We start from the raw sequence: 23,636 nt of genomic DNA, 5'->3' as shown, positions 1-23,636 counted from the left end.
ACACTCCAGGAAAATAGCCCCAGCGTATTCAGCCTTTCCCTATAGCTCAAACCCTCCAACCCTGGCAACATCCTTGTAAATCTTTTCTGAACCCTCTCAAGTTTCACAACATTCTTCCTGTAGCAGGGAGACCAGAATTGCACACAGTATTCCAAAGGTTGCCTCACCAATGCTGTGGTCACCTTATCTGAGGGAGGATGTTCTGGCGTTGGAGGCAGTGGAGTGCAGCTTTATCAGACTGAATCCTGGGATGGCAGGACTGAGGTATGATGGGAGACTGGATCGGTTAGGGCTAGTTTCCCTGGAATTTCGAAGAATGAGGAGGTCTCATAGAACCCTATAAAATTGTAATGGGGCTAGACAGGATAAACACAGGAAGGATGGTCCCTGATGAATGGGGAGTCTAGAACCAGGGAGATCACAGCCTAAGGAATGCAGCGGTGGCCATTTTGCAATGAGGTGAGAGGAAATATCTTCACCCAGAGAGTGGGGGAGCCTGTGGAACTCTCTGCCAAAGAAAATGGTTGAGACCAAAATGTTGAATGTTTATAAGAAAGAGTTAGATCGAGTTCTTAGAGCTGAAGGGATCAGAGTATGGGGGTGAAAGTAGGACCAAGGGACTGAGTTGGATGATCAGCCATATTGAATGGTTGAGCAGGCTCGAAGGGCCGAATGGCCTGCTAATGAAAGCTGTTGAGACGTGAAGACACCAAGCTTTGAGATTATTCTCAAGAAGGATAATGTTAAGAAGTAGGCAAGTAGTGTTTAACTTGTATCCAACCCTTGTTGGATCATACTTGAAGCAGTGTTCTTTTGAAAACTGGGCATCTCTCACTATTGCACTAATGTGGAGGAGCTGGTGTTGGACTGGAGTGGACAAAGTTTAAAAAAAATCACACAACACCAGGTTTATTTGGAAGCACTAGCTTTCGGAGCGCCGCTCCTTCGTGAGGTCGCTAGCTAAATAAACCTGTTGGACTATAACCTGGCGTTGTGTGATCTACAACCCTATTGCACTAATGACATCTTTAATCAACTGAGTTGCATCATCATCACCCTCTTTTTCAATTTGTTCAATCTCCCTCAATATTTATGGTCACCATGAAAGCAGAAAGAAAAACAGGAAACAACGGTTCATTGAATTTATTTCAGGCTGCGTTGGATAGACGTTTGACAGATAAATATCTGTCATGGCATCGTGGCTCAGTGGTTAGCACTGCTACCTCACAGCGCCAGGGACTAGGGTTTGATTCCACCCTCGGGTGACTGTGTGGAGTTTGCACATTCTCCCCCCTGTCTGCCTCCGGATGCTCCGGTTTCGCCCCCAGTCCAAAGATAAAAATCACCCAACTACCAGGTTATAGTCCAACAGGTTTAATTGGAAGCACTAGCTTTTAGAGTGCTAATGAAGGAGCAGTGCTCTGAAAGCTCGTGCTTCCAAATAAACCTGTCGGACTATAACCTGGTGCTGTGTGATTTTTAACTTTGTCCACCCCAGTCCAACATTGGCATCTCCAAATCATGACAGTCCAAAGATGTACAGGTTAGGGTGGCTTGGCCATGTTAAATTGTCCTGTAGGGTCCAGGGATGTGCAGGTGAGATGGGTTAACCATAGGGAATGCAAGGTTACAGGGTTGGGTGTGGATTGGAGTTGCTCTTCGGAGAATCGGTGTGGACTTGATGGGCTGAATGGCCTGCTTCCACACTGGAGGAATTCTATGAGAGGATTGCAGGGATTTACTTTCTGAAAGGTAGCAGCAGGCTAGAAGGGCAGAATGGTCTGTTTGTGTCATGTTGATCAAGATTATCATGGAGGAGTGGATGTAGGCTATTCAACCCAATCTGCTGTCCTATTTGGTGAGGTCATGACTGATCTTATCATCCTCAAATCCATTTTCCTATATTGCCCCATTAGTTCCAGTCCTCTTGCTGGTTATGGGAGTGGAGGGAGGCCAATATGGTGGGTAGGCTGCAGCCTGAACACTGGAACAGCAGTCAGGCTGAATGGCCTGTGTCTGTGCTGAAGCCTGGACAACCAGCGTGAACGAGGTGTCCTGGGGTGTAGACTCAACTCATCGCCCACTCGGAGTCTGTGAGGGAGAGGAACGATCCTGGCTAATTCCTCTGCCTTTGATGTCTCAAGGGAACTGCTCCCATTCTGTGGTGGAGTTACACTCATCAACACGGAGTGTGGTTGGGGGGAGTGATGTAGAGTAAGAGATTACTGATTGTAAACTGGTGAATAAGTAAATCCTGAACAGGAGTGGCACGGTGGCACAGTGGTTAGCACTGCTGCCTCACAGCGCCTGAGACCTGGGTTCAATTCCCGACTCAGGCGACTGACTGCGTGGAGTTTGCACGTTCTCCCCGTGTCTGCGTGGGTTTCCTCCCACAGTCTGAAGATGTGCGGGTCAGGTGAATTGGCCATGCTAAATTGCCCGTAGTGTTAGGTAAGGGGCAAATGTAGGGGTATGCGTGGGTTTCGCTTCGGCGGGTTGGTGTGGACTTGTTGGGCCGAAGGGCCTGTTTCCACACTGTAAGTCTAATCTAATCTAATCTAAAAGGAGCGAGTGCTGGGAGGGAGAGTTTTGAGAATGGGTGAACTGTGAATGTTGTGTTGCCTGTTAGAGACACATCTGTATGAGAATACATGAGGTAATTGTAGCAACACCCTCCACATCTGCTCCTGACCCAATAACAGCCACAGGATTTGTAACTTGATCAGAGTTTGTGGGAAGAGTTTGCACACACAGTGTGTTTGTGGTTTGTTCTGGGGCTGTCTTGTCATTTGCCTGAGCGGCTGATTCACCGTTAACCCTTTCCTGCCTCAGCCGGAGTGTGAAGGAATGCAGCCTTTACCTCTGGTTTCTCAGTTCCCCCCACCCGCCCCCAAACCTCACATCACCTTGGGTTCTCTCCCTCTGTCCAACTTCTCCATCATGCCCCCATCCCTCGATCCTCTCTCCCCATTTCCCCTCTTCCATATTTCCCTCATCTCCACTTTCATCCCCCCAATCCTCCTCCACCATTTTCCCCACCGGACCCTCACCCCTCATCCCTCTTCCCTTTCCTCTTCCATATTCCCCTCCAATTTCACCTCCATTCCCTTTCTCCCCTCACTCCATCTCCAGTCCCGCAATCCCCCGGAGATTTCCACACTCCTCCTCCCTATCTCTGTAACCTCCTCCAGTCCCGCAATCCCCCGGAGATTTCCACACTCCTCCTCCCTATCTCTGTAACCTCCTCCAGTCCCATATCCCCTGGAGATTTCCACACTCCTCCTCCCTATCCCTGTAACCTCCTCCAGTCCCCTAGCCCCAGTCTCTCGCCCACATCCCTGCTGCCTCCCATTGGGTGCTATGACTCTGCAATCCCATCCTGCCAGTCTCCTCCTCGCTGTCCCTCACCTACCACTCCCTCAGACCTCCCCCCCCCTTTGCCAAGGCGCTGGCCACCTCCAGTGCTCCCTTGGCGTATTCTGCTGTAGCACCGGATCCTGACCGTGGGAGCCAGTGCACCAGTCCCTGATCAAGGCGTGTGGAACCTTGGAGCGACCGCGGCTCCGTGAGGGAATGTTCACCATCCGACAAGAAATCCCAGCCATGCCTGGCTGTCTGCATCCTTTTGCACCATCCCCTGAATGGGGGCGGGGGGCTGGGTTAGCTCAGTGGGCTGGATGGCCAGTTTGTGATGCAGCGGGACACCAAGGGGGTGGGTTCAATTCCCACCTAGGCCGAAGCTTCTCTCCTTCTAGATCTCTCCCCTCACCTGAGGCTGGAATCAAACCTGAGTCCCTGACTGTGTGAGGTGACTGTGCTAACCACAGAGATAGTGAGAGCAAAACAATGACCAGTTGAGATTGTGTCCCTTAGGGTCGTGGTCACTTTTCTGATGTTGTTGAGGGACAGTTCACTGTCCTCAAAGGTGCTATTCAAATTGAGGCTGTTGCTGTGAAAATGCTGGCACTGAAGTCGGCTGGGAGTGAATCATTCTCTTGTCTTTACTGCGAAGGGCTGAAAATGTGTTGCTGGAAAAGCGCAGCAGGTCAGGCAGCATCCAAGGAGCAGGAGTGTCGGCGTTTCGGGCATAAGCCCTTCTTCAGGAACCTGCTGCGCTTCTTTGACCTGCTGCGCTTTTCCAGCAACACATTTTCAGCTCTGATCTCCAGCATCTGCAGACCTCACTTTCTCCTTTACTGTGAAGGGGACATGTACAGGCGCTGACCCCCAGGTTCTGCAGGGAACCATTCCTTGGCTGCTCCCTATGCATGGCATTTTGTTCACACTGACTCTCACCTCGCCCCTTCTCGGTTGCTCAGAGGTCCTGTTCTGTAGACCAGCTTTATCCCTTTATTAATTCCTTTGCAGTTATCGCATCCCAAGGGGCCTGTTGTTTTGATGCTCCCTTTAAGTGTGGAGCTGTGCCTCAGGGCTCCAGTGCATCTCTGCCGCTATGACGTGAGATTTAAGTGGCCCGCTACTCATTCCTGCCTGGAGCTGTCTGACAGGGCCGTCAGAGAATGAGGTCACTGAGGCCTCTGTGAAATGCCTGGGTCAGTAAAGGCAACACAGAGCCAGAAGGAAATAATGAGGGGAAATGTACTTCCCAGTCAACTCAGCTCACACACACAGGGGCAACATGGTGGTTATTGCTGTTGCCTCACAGTGTCAAGGGACCTGAGTTCGATTCCACCCTCGGGTGACTGTCTGTGTGGAGTTTGCTCATTCTCCCTGTGTCTGCGTAGGATTCCTCCGGATGCTCCGGTTTCCTCCCACAATCCAAAGGTGCACGGGTTAGTGTGGAGTGGCTGTGCTAAGTTGCCCGTGGTGTCCAGGGATGTGCAGGCTGGGTGGGTGAACTATGGGGAAATGCAGGGGTTACAGGGATGGGGTAGGGAGGTGGCTCGCTCTTCTGAGCATTGGTATGGGTTCAATGCTCACGCACTGTAGGGATTTGATACACTCTTGTCTTATCGTTGTATAGAAACACTTTCCTCTGTCTTTTTCTACTCCATCTGTCATTATAACACCTACCCTCTCCCTCTCTCAATCCAATCTCTTCCACCTCTCCCTGAGTCTGTCTCCACCAAGCTTTTCTTTCCCACTCTGTCTCATCCCCTACTCCCTACCTTTCCACTCTCCGTCTCTCTCACCAATTCCCCTTGTCTCCTTCTCCCACCCCGCTGCTTACTCTGTATATTTGTGCCTCTTTGTGTCAGTTCACCCGGTCCATTCTCTCCCTCTCCCACTCACACTCTCACTTGTTGAATTTCCGACCTGACGTGACTGGGCCTAGTCTCTGTGCAGAGTGAACACATATAAATCAGAAATATCCGGCAGGTTCTTTATGCTGAGTTCCCCTGATCAGTCCTCACTGACATCTAAGCAGCAATCCATAATTTAGCACGGCTAATCCACCCTAACCTACACATCCCTGAACACTATGGGGTAATTTAGCATGGCCAATCCATCCTAACCTACACATCCCTGGACACTATGGGGTAATTTAGCATGGCCAATCCACCCTAACCTACACACCCCTGAACACTATGGGGTAATTTAGCATGGCCAATCCACCCTAACCTGCACATTCCTGAACACTATGGGGTAACTTAGCATGGCCAATCCACCCTAACCTACACATCCCTGAACACTGTGGGGTAACTTAGCATGGCCAATCCACCCTAACCTACACATCCCTGAATACTATGGGGTAATTTCGCATGGCCAATCCACCCTAACCTACACATCCCTGAACACTATGGGGTAATTTAGCATGGCCAATCCGCCCTAACCTACACATCCCTGAACACTATGGGGTAATTTAGCATGGCCAATCCACCCTATCCTGCACATCCCTGAACACTATGGGGTAATTTAGCATGGCCTATCCGCCCTAACCTACACATCCCTGAACACTATGGGGTAATTTAGCATGGCCAATCCACCCTAAATGCACATCTTCAGACTGTGGGAGGAGCCTGGAGCTCGCGGTGGAACCCGGACAGACCCGTGGAGAATTACAAACTCCACACAGACAGTGGCCTGAGGGTGAGGCAGCAGTGCTAACCATTGAGCCACTGTGCTGCCCATATTGTCAAACAGCACCTGGGTTCACAGACTGGGTGGGTGTGTAGAGGTGATCTAGACAGGCCAGGAGTAGGGAATGGGACAGACGAGGATAAGAGAGCAGCACATTTGGAGAATACAGACGTGAACACAGATGTAGCTGCCCTGTTAGGTTCAGCAATCCACCTTGACACCCGCCTACAGGCTTGCTGTCCAGAGGCCCCCGGTTAATGCTCTGGCGAACCTGAGTTCAGATCCCAGCACGGCACCTGGTGGGATTTAAATTCAATTCCTGAAAGTTCCTGGTGTCAATGATGGTAACCATGACAACGAGCAGCAATTGTCATAAAGTAATGGTTCGCTAACATCCTTTCAAGAAGGAAATCTGCTATCTGTACCCAGTCTGGCCTAAACATGACTCAACGTACACAGCGAGGGGGTTAACTCTTATCTGTCCCCTGTCATGGTCTGAGTAAACCACTCAGTTCAAAGGTCACGCCAAATTCCCAAGATCGAAAGTCATCAGGTCGATTAGGACGGCTGGCATGATTTCTACTGACCCAGAGAGAGAATCAAAATGGTTAAGATCTAATTTCCACACACATTCCATTCAACTTACGACAAGCCCTTCGGCTCAATGTGTCTGTGCTGGTGGTCACACTCCACACGAAGCTCCTGCGACCTCTCCCACTGAGGATTTTGTTTCCCAGACCGGGAATTGTTAACGAGAGCAGGTCACCGATGCTTTGTGTTTTTCATTTGTTAGGAAAAGTGTAAGAATACCAAATTTCAAATCATCGCGGTAACGTACACCACAGGAGGAGATGGTGCTGAGTGACCAAAGCATTGCCATTGACAAAGTACCACTGACCCCATGACTGAATAAACCTTGACTCTGTACAGTTACACAGCGAGTGACCCTTACCCTCCTGAATAAACCCTGACTCTATACAGTTACACAGCGAATGACCCTTACCCTCCTGAATAAACCCTGACTCTATACAGTTAAATAGTGAGTGACCCTTACCCTGCTGAATAAACACTGACTCTGTATAGTTACACAGCGAGTGACCCTTAGCCTGCTGAATAAACCCTGACTCTGTACAGTTACACATGGAGTGACTGTTACCCTGCTGAATAAACACTGACTCTGTACAGTTACACAGTGAATGACCCTTACCCTGCTAAATAGACCCTGACTCTGTACAGTTACACAGTGAATGACCCTTACCCTGCTGTATAAACACTGACTCTGTACAGTTACACAGTGAGTGACCCTTACTCTGCTGAATAAACACTGACTCTGTACAGTTACACAGTGAATGACCCTTACCCTGCTGTATAAACACTGACTCTGTACAGTTACACAGTGAGTGACCCTTACTCTGCTGAATAAACCCTGACTCTGTACAGTTACACAGTGAGTGACCTTTACCCTGCTGAATAAACACTGACTCTGTACAGTTATGAATGTAACGGTATATGAATAGGAAGGGCTTAGAGAGATATGAGCCAAATGCTGGTGAATGGGACTAGATGAATTTCGGATTCTGGTCAGCATGGATGAGTTGGGCCGAGGGGCCTGTTTCCGAGCGGTATGACTCTGTAACTTAAAAGGAACATCAGATGTAACTCATGAGGGTAAGAGACCACGTCGGTAACCCTAACTGACAGAAACAATGCCAGTTTAAGTTACTTCTCTGTCTCTGTAATCAAATACAAAATAATTCCAGGTAAAGACAGTCATAATGAGGGGTTCTGAAACAAAAACAGAAAAACTCAGCAGGAGAGGTATCAAAGGGAATGTTTCAAGCCCAGTGACTCTTCCTCAGAGCTGGAGTTGATGGAATGTAGAATTTCTATAGTGTGGAAGCAGGCCATTTAGCCCATTCCGATCTCTCCCACCCTGACCCTGTAATTTCCCAAATCCGTCTAACCCACACATCCCTGGACATTACAGGGCAATTTCCCATGGCCAACCCACCCTAACCTGCACATCTTTGGACTGTGGGAGGAAACCAGAGAAAACTCCACACAGACAGTCACCCGAGGCTGGAATCAAACCTGCCAAGTCCTGGTCACTGATTGCTGAACTCAGCTTTGGCATTAGGGCTTGAACTCCGGCTGCTGGGAGAACATCCCGCCCCTCGAGTGGGGTGCAGAGGAGGTTCACTCAGTTGATTCCGGAGTTGAGGGGGTTGGCTTATGAGGAGAGACTGAGGAGACAGGGACGATACTCAGAACGCGAGGGACATCTTATGGAAACGTATTGAAATTACAAAGGGAATGATTGAGATGGAAGCAAGGAGGTTACTTCCACTGGAGGGTGAAAACTAGAACTAAGGGGCATAGCCTCAAAATAAAGGAGAGCAGATTTTGGACTGAGTTGAGGAGGAACGTCTTCACCCAGAGGGTTGTGAATCTGTGGAATTCCCCGCCCAGTGAAGCAGTTGAGGCTACCGTGTGGAATATTTTTAAGGCAAAGATAGGTTTTTGAACAGTAAGAAGATTATGGTTTGTGGTGAGTGGGTGAGTAAGTGGAGCTGAGTCCATGAGAAAGATCTTATTGAATGGTGGGGCAGGCTCAAAGGGCCAGATGGCCTACTCCTGCTCTGAGTCCTTATGTTCTGATGTATGGGCAGGTTTGTCATTAATACAAAAATGTCAGGCAAGTGCCTACTCCTAAAGGACAGAAAGCCCCATGCCTCCCAATCGCAGCTTTGAATGTAGGGTGGGGATGATTGAGGGATTGGTTGGTTTAGAGGGAGAGGAGGTGGAGATGTGAGACAGGAGAGGAGAGAACCGAGACAGGCGGAAAAGGGGTCATGAGCAAGAGAAGGGGAGGGATAGGGGAATGGGAAGGAGGGGGGAGAGAGACGAGAGAGAGAGAGCACAATAAAAAGAGAAAGTGCACTAAAAAGAGAAAAGAGAGCATCAAATTGGCAGAGCGAGAGAGAGAAAGACAGGCTGAGCGAGATTAGCCATCTCGCCCTGCCACCATTTTGAATTGTGCTGCCATTCTTTCTCCACCATTCAATTACTATTCATGCTGTTGAGTGTCTCCTAGCCTGCTAACATTTGTTCAACAAGTACAGTAGCCATATTGCTGCCTCAAATCCCTTTTCTGTGTGTTTCTGAACAGTGGGGTTGCTGTTGCCATGGCAACGGGGCCTGCTGGATGTGTTTCTGCCTTCTGTGTGGGAGAGTGATGAATTGTGGGATTGAATCTGCTTCAGCTGACTGATGTTTCTGACACACCCGATTACCATCTCGCACTTGCTGCGGTCTCTGTGGAGGGCAAGGATTTGCATTTTCCCATTCCTTTTGAATCTGCTTCCCGTGCTGTTACCCAGAAGGTGCCTGAGGATGTGGCACTTGCTTGCTTGCTCATGCTCAGTGGGCAGCTTTCCCAGGTCACAAGGTCCTGGGGGTCAGGGCTTGACCCTGACAATCGAAGCTGCTCTCTCCAGTGCTGTACTTAGGACACTCTGTACTGTCAGATGAGCCAGATGTCCTCAAACCGAGGAAGTACACTCTGTACTGTCAGATGAGCCAGATGTCCTCAAACCGTGCGAAAGATTCACGGTGCCATTTTGAAGAAGGCCTGTATCCTCACCAATATTTGTCCAGCTCTCTAGATTGTTAACCTTTCACTTTGTGCGGAGGAGCTTGCTGTCCACAAATTGGTTGCCATGTTTCCTGTCATATCAACGGTTCAGTCTGAAGAGACACAGTATATACTTATCAGGAGAACTGGCCTTGCTAAATTGCTCCATTGTGTTAGATCAATTAGTCAGAGGGAAATGGGTCTGGGTGGGTTACTCTTCGGAGGGTCAGTGTGGACTGGTTGGGCCGAAGGGCCTGTTTCCACACTGTAGGGAATCTAATCTAATCTCCTAATCCTACAGTCTGGAAACAGGCCATTTGGCCCAATAAATTCACACCAATTCTCTGAAGAGCATCTCACCCAAACCCATCCCCCTACCTTATCCCTGTATTTCCCATGAATGACCCACATATCCCTGGATACTATGGTCACCCCCCCGCCCATGGGAAATGTAACACTGCACTTCCCATGACTAACCAACCTAATCTGCACATCGTGGGACAATTTAGCACGGCCAATCTATGTGTGAGAGAGAGAGTAGGTGTTAGAAAGACAGATGGAGGGGAAAAAGACAGAGGAAAGTGTTTCTGCACAATGATAAGGCAAGAGTGTATAGAATCCCTGCAGCATAGGAGCATTGAGTCTACACCAACACTCTGAAGAGCGAGCCACCCCCCCTTAACCTATAACCCTGCAATTCCCACAGCTAACCCACACATCATCAGCAATTTCGCAAGGCCAATCCACTCTAACCTGCACATCTTTGGATTGTGGGAGGAAACCCACACAGACACAGGGAGAATTTGCAAACCTCACACAGACAGTCACCTGAGGGTGGAATTGAACCCAGGTCCGTGGCGCTGAGAGGCAGCAGGGCTAACCACTGAGCTACCATGCCACCCTATATATATCCTCAAGGGAAGTAATCTAATGTCACATGATCCTGCTTTTTCTTGCAGACCAGTGCAAATAGAGCTAACAGTGAGATTTTTAGAAAATGAACTTAGCCTTTTTCTTACCTCTCTTTCGAAACATTAAGTAATTTCAGCATAGCCCCAGAGGTCTACTCTGTCATCAGAGACAGAGAGCAAGAGGGAGCTGACCAGTGGTGGGTTTAACCTGAGGGTCACTGCGCCCCGGGTGAGGGGAGAGGTTGAGAAGGAGAGTCCTTCGTGATGACCTCAGCCTGTGGTGGGAATTGAACCCCCTGCTGTTGGTGTCACTGTCCATCGGCCAAACTGAGCTAACCAATTCCCTTCCAACAGCGAGACCAAGGGGATGGTATTTCCAACATTATAAAAGTGATGACACTTCTTTGACGAGGTAGCTTTGAACCCAAGGGATAGCTTCAGGAGAAGAGCCTGGACTTTGGGAACTCTTTCCCTCTGTTTTCCTTTCCTCTGTTTCAATCCCAAACTGAATTAGGATAATTGAGGGCTCCCCATCCTGATTGGTCTAAAGACTGGTGTTATTGTGCAGAATGCAGTATCAGAGCTTTGTCCTTCATCTTGACCAGACAGGTTCTGCTCTTGAACCCTGAGGTACCTTATCCCAATTGAATGCGCCGACTCTATCTTCACTCAGGGCTGCTACAACCATCTCCTTGTTTGCCTTCCTTATCTTTCCTGAACACATTGGTGCCGGAAATATTCAAGCACCCTTTTGGATCCAAATGCTGCTATTGTGCCTGTAACTTCATCACAGCCTTGTCAGAATTAGAGTGGTGCTGGAAAAGCACAGCAGGTCAGGCAGCATCCGAGGAGCAGGAGAATCAACGTTTCAGGCTAACGCCCTTCATCAGGAATGAGCCTGAGGAGGGTTGCTCATTCCTGATGAAAGGCTTTTGCCCGAAACATCGATTTTCCTGCTCCTTTGATGCTGCCTGACCTGCTGTGCTTTTCCAGCACCACTCTAATCTTGTCTGTAATCTCCAGCATCTGCAGTACCCACCTCTGCCTGCTTCATCACACCCTTGTAGTGCCAACCTTGATCATACCATTCTCTGCATTTACACAGCAGGGAGTGTCACCCAACAAAGAGACCATAGGGTGCAGGCGCACAGTCGCAGGTAGACAGGGTGGTGAGGAAGGTGTTTGACTATAGGAAGGATGTTGTTAAACTTTAAAGGATTCAGAAAAGGATGTTGCTGGGGTTGGAGGGTTTGAGCTACAGGGAGAGGCTGAAAAGGCTGGGGCTGTTTTCCCTGGAGCATCGGAGGCCGAGGGGTGACCTTATAGGGGTTTATAAAATCACAGGCGGCTTGGATAGGGTCAATAGACAAGATCTTTTCCCAGGGGTGGGGGAGTCCAGAATTCGAGACATAGGCTTAAGGTGAGAGGGGAAAGATATAAAAGGGATCTAAGGGGCAACTTTTCACACAAGAGGGTGGTCACGTGTATGGAATGAGCTGCCAGAGACAGTGGTGGGGGCTGGTACAGTTGCAACATTTAAAAGGCGTCTGGATGGGTATGTGAATAGGAAGGGTTTGGAGGGATGTGGGCCAAGTGCTGGCAAATGGGACTGGATTACTTTAGGATACCTGGTCGGCATGGACCGAAGGGTCTGTTTCTGTGCTGTACATCTCTATGACTGTATGACACCCTCATCCTCAAAGTCTGGTTTAGATTTCACTCCTGTCTATGCTGTCCTCAAGGAGCCGAACGGTCTACTCCTGTTCCTATTTCTTAAGGCCCGTGAGACTTTAAGACCTTAAGACTCAGTAACTGATGAGGGGTCCGTCCTGCGATGAGGGGCTGACTGTATTTGGCTTGCACTCTTTGGGATTTTAGTGATAGGTGGTTTCATTCAGATTCCAAAGAGGCTGGGTTGATACTGGGAGAGCACGTCCCTCAGTTTTGAGAACCCAGAACATGGGAGTAACGTCTCAGGATAAGACATGTATTCAACCTCGGCTAGAGTATTGTGTACAGTTGTAGGCTGCAGGATGGGGAGGTATTGGAGAGAGTGTCAAAATGTGGTTTACTCGAATGGTTCCAGGAATGAGGAAATTAAGTGATGAGGATAGATTGGGACTGTTCTCCTTGGAGAGGAAACTTGGTGGAGGTTTTGAAAACTATGAGCGGGCTGGAAAGGGTAGGTGGGAGAAACTGTTCCTATTGGTAAAAGGAACAAGAGAGGGCATGGATTTGAGGGGATATGCAAAATGGCAAGGTGAGAGAAAAACCAACTAGCCACAAAACGACACGACCAGCTATCCTTAGTAGCCACACACGCAGATGACAAGCAACATGAATTCGACTGGGACAACACTACTATTATAGGCAAGCCAAACAGAGAACAGCCAGGGAATTCCTAGAGGCATGGCACTCATCCACAGATCCTATCAACAAACACATCGACCTGGACCCAATATACCGGCCACTGCAGCGGACAGCTGGAACTGACAACCGGAAGCGGCAGAGACAAACCCCTACAAATGCTGGAGGAAACATCACAGAAGCGCTTCAGAGGAGGCTCCCAAGCACTGAGGATGTCACCTAGACAGGGGACGAAACGTTTGCAACACAAATTCCCAGCTCGGCGAACAGAACCACAACAACGAGCACCTGAGCTACAAATCTTCTCCCAAACTTTGAGAGAAAAAGTTTACCCTTGACTATTGTTTTTTTTAATTTGCTTTGTGTGATGTGGGTGTCACTGGCTGGGCCTGGCATTAATTGTCCCATGCTTAGTTGCCTCCGATGCTCCAGGGAAAACAGCCCCAGCCTGTTCAGCCTCTCCCTGTAGCTCAGATCCTCCAACCCTGGCAACATCCTTGTAAATCTTTTCTGAACCCTTTCAAGCTGCACAACATCTTTCCGATAGGAAGGAGACCAGAACCGCACGCAATATCCCAACAGTGGCCTAACCAATGTCCTGCACAGTCGCAACATGACCTCCCAACTCCTGTAGGAGAAAGTGAGGACTGCAGATGCTGGAGATCAGAGCTGAAAATGTGTTGCTGGAAAAGCGCAGCAGGTCAGGCAGTATCCAAAGAGCAGGAGAATCGACGTTTCGGGCATAGCCATTCCTGAAGAAGGGCTTATGCCTGAAACGTCGATTCTCCTGCTCTTTGGATACTGCCTGACCTGCTGCACTTTTCCAGCAACACATTTTCAGCTCCCAACTCCTGTACTCAATACTCTGACCAAAAAGGGTTCTTAGTGAATTTTAATTTTTGAACCTTAGAGGCAGCTGAAGGCTCAGATTATTTGATGTAACTGTTTATATCCTGTTGTCTGAGCAGCCCCTTCTGGCCCTCATCATTCTCTTTCACAAGTCTTCCTTCCATAGTGCGCTCTGCTCAGTGTGCTCGGTGGCGGATCCTTTGTTGTGGGCCGGAGAAGTTGCTTGTTTGTAGCTGTTTATCACCGTGTTGTGAGCCATTGGGCTGTAATGAGGGAGTTGTTACCAGCGACAGACTCCCCACAAACCACACTGTGGTTTGAAAGCCTGGTTGTACACAGTCTCTCCCCTGGCCTCAGGCTGTTTACTGAGGGGATTAAGGGGAGGGGATTGGGAAGGGACAGATTGCTTCTCATCGCTGGCCGGCTTTTTGAAACCTCGACATTTTCCCCTCGGGAATACAGCACCTGTCACAGAAAGACGAACGGGGGCTGTGATCTCGAGATTCTCCCCCACAGTGCTTCCTGGCCAATGTGTTTTAAAGGGTAGTCCTGTCAGAATTGCACCACTGTGCAAACAATTGGCCATTTGGACCATCGTGTCTGTGCTGACCCTCTGCCAGATCAACTCATGGAATCCTTACAGTGTGAAAGCTGGCCATTCAACCCATCGAGACCCACTCTGCCTCCAAAGAGCATCCCATCCACACCCTATCCTTGTGACCCTGCATTTCCCATGGCTAATCCACCCTAACCTACACATCCCTGAACACTATGGGTAATTTAGCATGGCCAATCCACCCTAACCTACACATCCCTGAACACTATGGGGCAATTTAGCATGGTCAATCCACCCTAACCTACACATCCCTGAACACTATGGGTAATTTAACATGGCCAATCCACCCCAATCAGCACATCCCTGGTCACTATGGGCAATTTAGTATGACCAATCCACCCTAACCTACACATCCCTGAACACTATGGGTAATTTAACATGGCCAATCCACCCCAATCTGCACATCCCTGGGCACTATGGGACAATTTAGCATGGCCAATCCACCCCAATCTGCACATCCCTGGTCACTATGGGGTAATTTAGCATGGCCAATCCACCCTAACCTACACATCCCTGAACACTATGGGACACCCGGAGGAAACAGACACAGACACGGGGAGAATGTGCAAACTCCACACTGATAGTCTCCCAAGGTTGGGATCGAACCCAGGTCCCTGGTGCCACGGAGCCACCATTCGATCCTAACCTATCTCCTCCCACTTCCCTGCTTTCTCCTCACTGACATGCAAAACTTTTCCTCTTCAGTCAATGATCCATTTTAGTCAGTAAGGTCCCCTAAACAGAAATTAAATAGAGGTTGAGATAAATAAAGTCAGGGAGTCATGGAATCATACAGCACAGAAATAGACCCTTCGGCCCATCTCCTCCATGCTGACCAAGTTTCCCAAACTGAACGTCTCCCATTTGCCTGCGTTTGGCCAATATCCCTCTAAACCCTTCCTATCCATATACCTAACCAAATATCTTTGAAATATTGTAATTGTACCAGCCTATGGCAGCTCATTCCTACTGTTTGAAAAAGTTGCCCCCTCAGGTCCCTTTTAAATCTTTCCCATCTCACCCTAAACCTACGCCCTCTAGTTCTGGACTCCCCTGCCCCAGGGAAAGGACCTTGTTGATTTACCGTATCCATGCCCCTCATGATTTTATCAACTTATTTTGGTCACCCCTCAGACTCTGATGCTCCAGGGAAAACTGTCCCAGCCTATCCAGGCACTCCCAAAAAAACTCAAACCCTCCGATCCTGGTAACATCCTTTCTGAACCGTCTCAAATTTAATAACAGCCTTCCTATAGCAGGACGACCAGGATTATAACTATTGACGAGGACCCAGGGAGGAGGACAGTTTCCCAAATTAGGATGAGAGGATTTCAGAGAACGGGGACGCCAATCAGCCCGTCCAGATCTCTCCCCGTTCAGTAAGTTCTGGGCTGCTCTGGTGATGTGACCTTAGCTCCAGTTTCGTAGAATAGAATCATAGAATCCCTGCCAAGTGTGGAAACCAAGAGGAACCCACCCAGACCCATTCTCCTATTACTTTTCATTTTCCCATGACTAACATACCTAACCTACACATTCCTGAACACTATGAGTAATTTCGCACGGCCAATCCATCCTAACCTGCACATCTTGAGAGACGGAGAGGGATGTCACTTCTCCCGAATATTGCTTAGAGGCCATTTCCAGCCTTGGGTGACTGTCTGTGTGGAGTTTGCAGATTTCCTTCTGTCTGCGTGGGTTTCCTCCGGGGGCTCCGGTTTCCTCCCACAATCCAAAGATGTGCAGGTTAGGGCGGATTGGCCATGCTAAATTACCCATAGTGCCCAGGGATGTGCAGGTTAGGGTGGATTGGCCATGCTAAATTACCCATAGTGCCCAGGGATGTGCAGGTTAGGGTGGATTGGCCATGCTAAATTACCCATAGTGCCCAGGGATGTGCAGGTTAGGGTGGATTGGCCATGCTAAATTACCCATAGTGCCCAGGGATGTGCAGGTTAGGGTGGATTGGCCGTGCTAAATTACCCATAATGTCCAGGGATATGTAAACTCAGTGCATTAGTCAGGGGAAATGTAGAGTAAGAGGGTGGGGGAATGGATCTGGGTGGGATACTCTTCAGAGGGTCAGTGTGGACCTGTGGGGCTGAATGGCCGGTTTCCACACTGTAGGGATTCAGAGCTGTCCGGTTCAGAGCTGCCTCCCTCACTTTGGAACCGCCTCCCGGCCTCAAAAATAGAACAATCGTCAAAGCTCACAGCTAGGTCGGCGCGGTTGCCATCGGCAACGATTGAGACAGCTTGCAGCTCTTTCTCACCCGCAAGGGAATGTTTTATAAATCCTAGACACGTGGTGGCCGGAGGTCAAAAATCAAGCCAAGGAGAAAGATCAAGGCAGAGGGCTTATGGGATTGAAGGCAAGCCAGCTGGTCACTTAGCATTTTGGATAATGCGTAATGGTGAGGGCTAGGCCTCAGGCTGTGCCCACATGCATGTACATTCTATCCCTTTGAGGTTTAAAAGTGACTTTCCAAGTTCCCCTCGTGACTGGGAGTCAGTCTTCCAGCTTGTTGTTGTTCCTGCAGGGGCTAAAGGCTCAATTTAAAGAAGGCCTCTATAACAAAACAGGCCGAGACCAGAACAATGGATTGGGGTGAGTGGGGGAGGGGTACTTGGCCTTAAATAAACATTTATAACTACTTGATGATCTCACACCCTTTCCTTTTATTGGGTTGATGCTCTGCACCCTTCCCCATTCTGCTCCCACGTGGTTTACCCCTCGAGAGGAACTGGGCGGTGGTGAGGGAGATGCTAACAACAAAGGGAAAAAGTCACAACAATAGGCCGACTAGAGTCATTCTGAATGCTCTCCCTGTCCACCCTATCTAACCCTCTGATTATCTGGTATGTCTCGACTAAGTCACCTCTCAACCTTCTTCTCTCTAACGAGAACAGCCTCAAAGCCCTCAGCCTTTCCTCGTAAGACGTTCCTTCCATACCAGGCAGCATCCTAGTAAATCTCCTCTGCACCCTTTCCAAAGCTTCCACATCCTTCTGATAATGCGGTGACCAGAACTGTACTCCAGATGTGGTCTCCCCAGCGCTTTGTACAGTCACAGTAAGACTTCCTGGCTCTTATACACTAACCCCCTGGAAACAAGAGTCGACACTCCATGACCCCTCCCTGATTACCTGCTGTATGCTAGCTTTCTGTGTTTCGTGCACAAAGTCCCCCCTTTGTGTTGCAGTTTTCTGCAGTATTTCTCTATTTAAATAATAATGTCCTTCTGTACTCCTTCTTTTGTAAAAATATTCAGTGACACCCCCACCCGAGGAGGAGAGTTACAACCCTCCTGAGGGACAACGAGGTTCCTTCTCTTTGTCCGAAGAGGGTGATCCCTAATTTCGACCCAGTAAAGCCCCCCCAGCGGGTTTTGAGAAGATTTGTAGCTCAGGTTGAGGTTCTGGATGTAGGTTTGCTCACTGAGCGGGAAGGTTCATTTCCAGACGTTTCGTCACCCTACTAGGTAACATCTTCAGTGGGCCTGAGGTGAAGCACTGCTGATAATTCCTGCTTTCTATTTATATGTTTGGGTTTCTTTGGGTTGGTGATGTCATATCCTGTACCCACCCCCACCCCACCCGGTTCTGGACTGACCCACAAGAAAATACATCCATATCCACCAAGTCAGGACCATTCAGGACCGTATACACTTCAAGTCTACGCTCATGTTTTCCTAACTCTAATAAAGTCTACCAGCTCCTCATAAAACAACCCACTCATTCCGGGTATCAGTTCCAGTCGGCCTTGTATAGGAAGGATATTATTAAGAGTGAGAGAAGCAGAAGAGATTTCCAAGGCCACTGTTGGAATATTGCGTGCAATTCTTGTCTCCCTCCTATCAGAAAGATGTTGTGAAACTTGAAAGGGTTCAGAAAAGGTTTACAAGGATGTTGCCAGGGTTGGAGGATTTGAGCTACAGGGAGAGGCTGAACAGGCTGGGGCTGTTTTCCCTGGAGCATCGGAGCTGAGGGGTGACCTTATAGAGGTTCATAAAATCATGAGGGCCATGGACAGGATAAATAGACAAAGTCTCTTCCCTGGGGTGGGGGAGTCCAGAATGAGAGGACACAAGTTTAATGTGAGACGGGAAAGATATAAAAGAGTCCAAAGGGGCATCTTTTTCATGCAGAGGGTGGTACTTGTATGGAATGAGCTGTCAGAGGAAATGGTGGAGGCTGGTAGAATTACAGCATCAAGAGGAGGAGACGGCATGCTTCCAGTGTAACCCTTTCTCAGGAATCAATCGACATGTTGCCTTCCCACTTCTTCCTGATGCTGCCTGCCTTGCTGTGTCCCTCGCCCTCCTGATGGTGCCTGCCTTGCTGTGTCCCTCTCTGTCCTGATGCTGCCTGCCTTGCTGTGTCCCTCTCGCTCCTGATGCTGCCTGCCTTGCTGTGTCCCTCTCCCTCCTGATGGTGCCTGCCTTGCTGTGTCCCTCTCGCTCCTGATGCTGCCCGCCTTACTGTGTCCCCCTCGCACCCGATGCTGCCTGCCTTGCTGTGTCCCTCTCCCTCCTGATGCTGCCTGCCTTGCTGTGTCCCTCTCCTTCCTGATGCTGCCTGCCGTGCTGTGTCCCTCTCCCTCCTGATGCTGCCTGCCTTGTTGTGTCCCACTCCATCCCAAAGCTGCCTGCCTTGCTGTGTCCCTCTCCCTCCTGATGCTGCCTGCCTTGCTGTGTTTCCCTCCCTCCTGATGCTGCCTGCCTTGCTGTGTCCCTCTCCCTCCTGATGCTGCCTGCCTTAGTGTGTCTCTCTCCTTCCTGATGCTGCCTGCCTTGCTGTGTCCCTCTCCCTCCTGATGCTGCCTGCCTTGCTGTGTCCCTCTCTGTCCTGATGCTGCCTGCCTTGCTGTGTCCCTCTCTGTGCTGATGCTGCCTGCCTTGCTGTGTTCCCCTCCCACCTGATGCTGCCTGCCTTGCTGTGTCCCTCTCCCTCCTGATGCTGCCTGCCTTGCTGTGTCCCTCTCTGTCCTGATGCTGCCTGCCTTGCTGTGTCCCTCTCTGTCCTGATGCTGCCTGCCTTGCTGTGTTTCCCTCCCTCCTGATGCTGCCTGCCTTGCTGTGTCCCTCTCCCTCCTGATGCTGCCTGCCTTGCTGTGTCCCTCTCTATCCTGATGCTGCCTGCCTTGCTGTGTTCCCCTCCCACCTGATGCTGCCTGCCTTGCTGTGTCCCTCTCCCTCCTGATGCTGCCTGCCTTGCTGTGTCCCTCTCTATCCTGATGCTGCCTGCCTTGCTGTGTTTCCCTCCCTCCTGATGCTGCCTGCCTTGCTGTGTCCCTCTCTGTCCTGATGCTGCCTGCCTTGCTGTGTTCCCCTCCCACCTGATGCTGCCTGCCTTGCTGTGTCCCTCTCCCTCCTAATGCTGCCTGCCATGCTGTGTCCCTCTCTGTCCTGATGCTGCCTGCCTTGCTGTGTTTCCCTCTCTCCTGATGCTGCCTGCCTTGCTGTGTCCCTCTCTGTCCTGATGCTGCCTGCCTTGCTGTGTTCCCCTCCCACCTGATGCTGCCTGCCTTGCTGTGTTCCTCTCCCTCCTGATGCTGCCTGCCTTGCTGTGTCCCTCTCCCTCCTGATGCTGCCTGCCTTGTTGTGTCCCTCTCTGTCCTGATGCTGCCTGCCTTGCTGTGTCCCTCTCTGTCCTGATTATGCCTGCCTTGCTGTGTCCCTCTCCTTCCTGATGCTGCCTGCCTTGTTGTGTCCCTCTCCCTCCTGATGCTGTCTGCCTTGCTGTGTCCCTCTTCCTCCTGATACTGGCAGCCTTGCTGTGTTCCCCTCCCACCTGATGCTGCCTGCCTTGCTGTGTTCCTCTCCCTCCTGATACTGCCTGCCTTGCTGTGTCCCTCTCCCTCCTGATGCTGCCTGCCTTGCTGTGTCCCTCTCTGTCCTGATGCTGCCTGCCTTACTGTGTCCCTCTCCTTCCGAATGCTGCCTGCCTTGCTGTGTCCCTCTCCCTCCTGATACTGGCAGCCTTGCTGTGTCACTCTCCCTCCTGATGCTGCCTGCCTTGCAGTGTCCCTCTCTATCGTGATGCTGCCTGCCTTGCTGTGTTTCCCTCCCTCCTGATGCTGCCTGCCTTGCTGTGTCGCTCTCCCTCATGGTGCTGCCTGCCTTGCTGTGTCCCCCTCTTCTTGATGCTGCCTGCCTTGCTGTGTCCCTATCCCCCCTGATGCTGCCTGCCTTGCTGTGTCCCTCTCGCTCCTAATGCTGCCTGCATTGCTGTGTCGCTCTCCCTCCTAATGCTGCCTGCCTTGCTGTGTCCCTTTCCCTCCTGATGCTGCCTGCCTTGCTGTGTCCCTCTCGCTCCTGATGCCGCCTGCCTTGCTGTGTCCCTCTCCATCCTGATGCTGCCTGCCTTGCTGTCCCTCTCCCTCCTGATACTGTCTGCCTTGCTGTGTTCCTGCCACCCGATGCTGCCTGCCTTGCTGTGTTCAGCCAGCATCCTGATGCTGCCTGCCTTGCTATGTCCCTCTCCCTCCTGTTGCTGCCTGACTTGCTGTGTCCCTCTCTGTCCTGATGCTGCCTGCCTTGCTGTGTCCCTCACCTTCCTGATGCTGCCTGCCTTGCTGTGTCCCTCTCCCTCCTGATGCTGCCTGCCTTGCTGTGTCCCTCTCCCTCCTGATGCTGCCTGCCTTGCTGTGTTCCTCTCCCTCCTGATGCTGCCCGACTTACTGTGTCCCCCTCGCACCCGATGCTGCCTGCCTTGCTGTGTCCCTCTCCCTCCTGATGCTGCCTGCCTTGCTGTGTCCCTCTCCTTCCTGATGCTGCCTGCCGTGCTGTGTCCCTCTCCCTCCTGATGCTGCCTGCCTTGTTGTGTCCCACTCCATCCCAAAGCTGCCTGCCTTGCTGTGTCCCTCTCCCTCCTGATGCTGCCTGCCTTGCTGTGTTTCCCTCCCTCCTGATGCTGCCTGCCTTGCTGTGTCCCTCTCCCTCCTGATGCTGCCTGCCTTAGTGTGTCTCTCTCCTTCCTGATGCTGCCTGCCTTGCTGTGTCCCTCTCCCTCCTGATGCTGCCTGCCTTGCTGTGTCCCTCTCTGTCCTGATGCTGCCTGCCTTGCTGTGTCCCTCTCTGTCCTGATGCTGCCTGCCTTGCTGTGTTCCCCTCCCACCTGATGCTGCCTGCCTTGCTGTGTCCCTCTCCCTCCTGATGCTGCCTGCCTTGCTGTGTCCCTCTCTGTCCTGATGCTGCCTGACTTGCTGTGACCCTCTCTGTCCTGATGCTGCCTGCCTTGCTGTGTTTCCCTCCCTCCTGATGCTGCCTGCCTTGCTGTGTCCCTCTCCCTCCTGATGCTGCCTGCCTTAGTGTGTCTCTCTGCTTCCTGATGCTGCCTGCCTTGCTGTGTCCCTCTCCCTCCTGATGCTGCCTGCCTTGCTGTGTCCCTCTCTGTCCTGATGCTGCCTGCCTTGCTGTGTCCCTCTCTGTCCTGATGCTGCCTGCCTTGCTGTGTTCCCCTCCCACCTGATGCTGCCTGCCTTGCTGTGTCCCTCTCCCTCCTGATGCTGCCTGCCTTGCTGTGTCCCTCTCTGTCCTGATGCTGCCTGCCTTGCTGTGTCCCTCTCTGTCCTGATGCTGCCTGCCTTGCTGTGTTTCCCTCCCTCCTGATGCTGCCTGCCTTGCTGTGTCCCTCTCTGTCCTGATGCTGCCTGCCATACTGTGTCCCTCTCCTTCCGAATGCTGCCTGCCTTGCTGTGTCCCTCTCCCTCCTGATACTGGCAGCCTTGCTGTGTCACTCTCCCTCCTGATGCTGCCTGCCTTGCTGTGTCCCTCTCTATCGTGATGCTGCCTGCCTTGCTGTGTATCCCTCCCTCCTGATGCTGCCTGCCTTGCTGTGTCGCTCTCCCTCATGGTGCTGCCTGCCTTGCTGTGTCCCCCTCTTCTTGATGCTGCCTGCCTTGCTGTGTCCCTATCCCCCCTGATGCTGCCTGCCTTGCTGTGTCCCTCTCGCTCCTAATGCTGCCTGCATTGCTGTGTCGCTCTCCCTCCTGATGCTGCCTGCCTTGCTGTGTCCCTTTCCCTCCTGATGCTGCCTGCCTTGCTGTGTCCCTCTCGCTCCTGATGCCGCCTGCCTTGCTGTGTCCCTCTCCATCCTGATGCTGCCTGCCTTGCTGTCCCTCTCCCTCCTGAAACTGTCTGCCTTGCTGTGTTCCTGCCACCCGATGCTGCCTGCCTTGCTGTGTTCAGCCAGCATCCTGATGCTGCCTGCCTTGCTATGTCCCTCTCCCTCCTGATGCTGCCTGACTTGCTGTGTCCCTGTCTGTCCTGATGCTGCCTGCCTTGCTGTGTCCCTCACCTTCCTGATGCTGCCTGCCTTGCTGTGTCCCTCTTCCTCCTGATGCTGCCTGCCTTGCTGTGTCCCTCTCCCTCCTGATGCTGCCTGCCTTGCTGTGTTCCTCTCCCTCCTGATGCTGCCCGCCTTACTGTGTCCCCCTCGCACCCGATGCTGCCTGCCTTGCTGTGTCCCTCTCCCTCCTGATGCTGCCTGCCTTGCTGTGTCCCTCTCCTTCCTGATGCTGCCTGCCGTGCTGTGTCCCTCTCCCTCCTGATGCTGCCTGCCTTGTTGTGTCCCACTCCATCCCAAAGCTGCCTGCCTTGCTGTGTCCCTCTCCCTCCTGATGCTGCCTGCCTTGCTGTGTTTCCCTCCCTCCTGATGCTGCCTGCCTTGCTGTGTCCCTCTCCCTCCTGATGCTGCCTGCCTTAGTGTGTCTCTCTCCTTCCTGATGCTGCCTGCCTTGCTGTGTCCCTCTCCCTCCTGATGCTGCCTGCCTTGCTGTGTCCCTCTCTGTCCTGATGCTGCCTGCCTTGCTGTGTTCCCCTCCCACCTGATGCTGCCTGCCTTGCTGTGTCCCTCTCCCTCCTGATGCTGCCTGCCTTAGTGTGTCTCTCTCCTTCCTGATGCTGCCTGCCTTGCTGTGTCCCTCTCCCTCCTGATGCTGCCTGCCTTGCTGTGTCCCTCTCTGTCCTGATGCTGCCTGCCTTGCTGTGTCCCTCTCTATCCTGATGCTGCCTGCCTTGCTGTGTTCCCCTCCCACCTGATGCTGCCTGCCTTGCTGTGTCCCTCTCCCTCCTGATGCTGCCTGCCTTGCTGTGTCCCTCTCTATCCTGATGCTGCCTGCCTTGCTGTGTTTCCCTCCCTCCTGATGCTGCCTGCCTTGCTGTGTCCCTCTCTGTCCTGATGCTGCCTGCCTTGCTGTGTTCCCCTCCCACCT

At 51.4% G+C, this 23,636-nt stretch overlaps 1 protein-coding gene across 1 annotated transcript in view; it reads left to right on the top strand.

Moving 5' to 3' along the window:
• LOC132836702 (RNA-binding protein Nova-1-like) overlaps window positions 1-23,636 on the top strand; it is a 226,212-nt gene that overhangs the window by 90,016 nt on the left and 112,560 nt on the right. The window lies entirely within an intron of this gene.

The sequence above is a fragment of the Hemiscyllium ocellatum genome, chromosome 47 (genome assembly GCF_020745735.1).
Source record: "Hemiscyllium ocellatum isolate sHemOce1 chromosome 47, sHemOce1.pat.X.cur, whole genome shotgun sequence".
NCBI classification, from domain to species: domain Eukaryota; kingdom Metazoa; phylum Chordata; class Chondrichthyes; order Orectolobiformes; family Hemiscylliidae; genus Hemiscyllium; species Hemiscyllium ocellatum.
Note: the sequence above shows the minus strand (reverse complement) of the source record. Positions and strands in the feature narration are given on the sequence as shown.